Source organism: Acyrthosiphon pisum, chromosome A1 (genome assembly GCF_005508785.2).
Source record: "Acyrthosiphon pisum isolate AL4f chromosome A1, pea_aphid_22Mar2018_4r6ur, whole genome shotgun sequence".
NCBI classification, from domain to species: Eukaryota; Metazoa; Arthropoda; class Insecta; order Hemiptera; family Aphididae; genus Acyrthosiphon; species Acyrthosiphon pisum.
The window spans coordinates 135856794-135860919 of record NC_042494.1 but is presented as its reverse complement, the minus strand read 5'-3'; the positions used below and the strand labels follow the sequence as shown (position 1 = coordinate 135860919).

General features: G+C 25.2%; 1 protein-coding gene across 3 annotated transcripts in view; it reads left to right on the top strand.

Annotated features, from left to right (window-relative positions):
- LOC100163144 (putative inorganic phosphate cotransporter) overlaps nucleotides 1–4126 on the top strand; it is an 88470-nt gene that overhangs the window by 81344 nt on the left and 3000 nt on the right. The gene's annotated exons all lie outside the window — the stretch shown is intronic.

The following is a 4126-nucleotide window of genomic DNA, read 5'->3' as shown; positions in this document are numbered from 1 at the left end:
TTTAAGGTTTTACATTTTTACATTATATCATTATAAAAAAAAAAAAGATAACAAATCCACCAGATTTCATCAAACAACTCTTAAACAAGGTTTTTGATAAAGACGTCTTAGATTCCATCGGATATTTTCTGGTTTAATAAAGGAACATTCAAATACACACGGGATATAGTTTCAAAATTCTAATATCTCAAAAATGTTTCAACATAATATTATTATAATATTGTCTAGAAAACATATAAAATGCAATATTATCTGTGTCAAGTTTTTAGATTCATTATTAAGTTCAACTTAAATATTATTGTTTATCTTAAATCGTAATTGTGTGCTAGTATTTTTCTACTTTCTCGAAAAAACTACTTGAATATTCTAGATACGACTTTTCTGAAGTAGGTGTATCTTTGACAAAATTCTAATATAAAATATATAGAATAGCTACATAAAACCTGGGGAGCTCGACCCCAAACAGTATTATCGGACATAATAAAAATAAAACCTTGCAATAAATAATCAAAATATTGTATTTCTATGTAATAAATTCGGTAATGTCATTTATAAAATATATTGGAAGTGTTTTATTTTATTATTATCCTTATAATGTTTATTATATTAACATTTTAAACAGTTTATCGCAAATGTGTTTATGTTTAAAATGGATTTTTTTATTTTTTTTAAATGAACGATGCTTAACGTAAATTGTACCTGCATATACCACAAATACGTGTTTTGTATAACGGTTTCGTGTAAACCTTCATATAGTGTTTGCGTGTTAAATTATACTTAACAAAATTGCAATGTTTACCACCCCATATCATGTTATAAAACTAGGTGAGGAATGAATGATGTATTTTATATAAAATATCATAAATTTGCATTGAGCTGGTCTGATTACTACTTTTAAACCTGCATTCCTATTGATCGCAATAATTATCATTTGATATATATTTATGCAATTTACCTAATGGTATATTATGTTTTCAAGTTAACCTAAAATGCATATTAGATATAATTATTCTTTATGTATCTTAAGAACTAGTTCAGTTGGGGCTCAGTGTCTACTTGAAGAAAGAATAAAATATATCTTATATATTATGTATGTATAATGTATTATATATGTGTGTGTGTGTGTGTACTATATATGCATTTCAACAAAGTATAGACATTACAATTTTGCAATACAAACTACTAAGGATTACTGTATAACTTCATATAATCCGCAATATCCGTAAGGCGTATAATATGGTACCGATGTTGCAAACTTTTAGTAAATGCAAACAATAATATTATATAATATAATATATAAATATACATTTGTACGTTTAAAAATGAATGACACACATTTCAATTTTCAATAATCATAGATACCTAGGTACCTATTAGATTAAATCTAAACAATATAAGTAGGTAGCCACAAGTGTAATAATCTTTAAATAGCTATATCATAATATTATTGATGTTTTACCTAAACAGACGTCATTAAAATACAATTAAAATCGATTTATCAATATTATATATAAAAAAAAATTGAAAATTGTAAGTAGTTATATATGTCTTACACCGTTAAAGAAACGTGTACCTATTATAATAAATATAATGGATAATTATCCACGTTGTGGATTTTTCTTCAAGAAATATTCAACTAAAATAATATAGTTAGTGTACTTTTAAAATACAATATAATAAATCCATATCGCGTGTTATACTTAACATGATTCTATGGACATTAAAAAAGTATATTTTTCTTAGGACTGTCTAAATTTAAAATTAAATACTATAATTAATGAAGCGTTGTTTTGTAAGTCATTTTAATAAATTTCAATAATTAATTTAATAAAAATCCATATTTTAGTAAGTTACTATTTGCATTAATAATAATTAATAATAATATTTTCATTATTCCAAAGAATAATTATTGTTTACCACAATGAATTTATCTTAACAATAGCTTAATGGGCTAATGGAAATATTAAGGCCTTGTACAAAATATATAATATTATTTACTATTGTTATATTATTCAGGAGCACTTTGCTTTGAATATTTTTTCATTACATACAGAATACAGTTAGGGTATATATTTTTTTACATTTTAAAAATAATAGAGCCGTATAATAACATCTTTATGTTTTATATAGCATAATATTTTTATGTATAAAAAGATTGTCAAAATGTCTCGTTGAGAAAATAAATTGAGGTTAAATTAAAATTATTTTTAAATCATTGACTTATTTCTTTAAAAATAAAGATAAAAATGAACACTTGTCATGGCAGTTACCCAGCTGGGTTCGTTTCTTTATTCTTATTTACTTTAATATCAATTCTTTTGTTTTTGTGACATAAAGCTCATATTTTATAAGACTCATAGACAGATTGAGAAAGACATCACATCGTACAAACCTCGATATTGGCAATATTACTACTATCTTAACAGTTAATAATTGTATTGTATTGGACGTTTATTGTTATTTAATTACTAAAAACATATTGAATACAAAAATATTTTATAAAATAATAACGAGTTCGTTGTTTAATTTTGTTTCAGTTAATACCAATGAATAAAATCAATGTTATTATTTGCATTTTCAATTTCATACGATTTTCAAATTTATATTATTGTTTTCAAACACAAATTCGTTGTTTCCCATTTAAACTATATAGGGTTGGTTAAAAAAAATTGTTCTATCTCACCTATCATATCCGTTACAAATCAATCGTTATTTTTGTTATTATGTGCTGTTAAAATTATTGATAATTCTCTTCGAAGTTATTTTATTATTTTCCTACTAAAATCATATTTTTATTGAATATGGTATCATGCTTATGTACCATAATAGGATTTCCGCGACTGATTTGTTTTATCTCTAAGATCCGTGCATAACATCGTAAATTTCAGTTCAACCGATCAAATTCTGTGTCGTTGGCTTGAATATTAGAGTAAATATAACAATTTTAATGCACATAACTCGCTTTAAAATTAAAATACCAATAAAATCCTTCGATGTATCACTAGATAATATGATACTGCCTTTAACTCTGATAATATGTCAATAATCTACTCTAATATATTAATTCTAACCACACAATGTTAACATTTGATCTGACGAAAGCAAATTGTATTATGTTTTAAATGCCAAACAAAATATAGTGTGGTCACGTCCTCTTAAACGTGTATCTTCATTGGCACCAGTTACCACCATTTAGTAACCTCAGTAAAATTAAAAAAATAATTACTATATTAAATATAGCGTTAGTGCACTATACGCATTTGTGAATTTATAATTGAAATTGTTTAAGCATATTATAATATAATAATTGTTTAATATTCTAAATTTGTTGTTTGTTGTTTTTTATTAATGTTTTGCCGATTACCTACTATAGTAACTAATCATGTACAAATGACTTATTAACGAGTATTGAATAAAAACTTGTCGTCGCGTCGAAGACTATATAGTTTAATCGTCTGAACATTCATATTATATTTTTATCAAGTTTGGTGAAAAAAAAACGTAATTAAGTTTTTAGATTTATGGTCAAGATATTTAACTTGTAGAGAAATCGAACAATATTTCCGTTGTCACGCGTGATGAGTATGTGGTTTTAACATTTCCACATCACACTCTGGTTTTTGAAAACGATATCGATATCGTTAGGCCGATGTGACCATGAGATGAGTCTTAATTCATCGATGTAGAATTTAATTCAAGATATTATTATCACATATGATAGTTATATGTATATATTATACAAAATATATTACTCAATATTCAAATTAGGATGATAGTTAATCTGATCTCTACCGAATTACCATAGCAAATAAGAAACTTAACCCGAAACGACGACGACCCGTTAAATCCGGATTTAAAACGTCCAGATAACACCCAAATACAAACCCGAACCATAAAATAGGTATACTATAATCTATAATGTGTAATAATAATTATATGTACACATTATTATAAATTATAATATATACAATACCCGATACGGTTGTGTTAAAATCAAAAACGCAACGTACGGGATGGTTTATATGATATTATAATGCCTACCTACCTAACAATATAATATAATATTTTATCGTAATATCAATCGGTGCCATTGCCAGCCATATAATGATAATAATATATACACCTG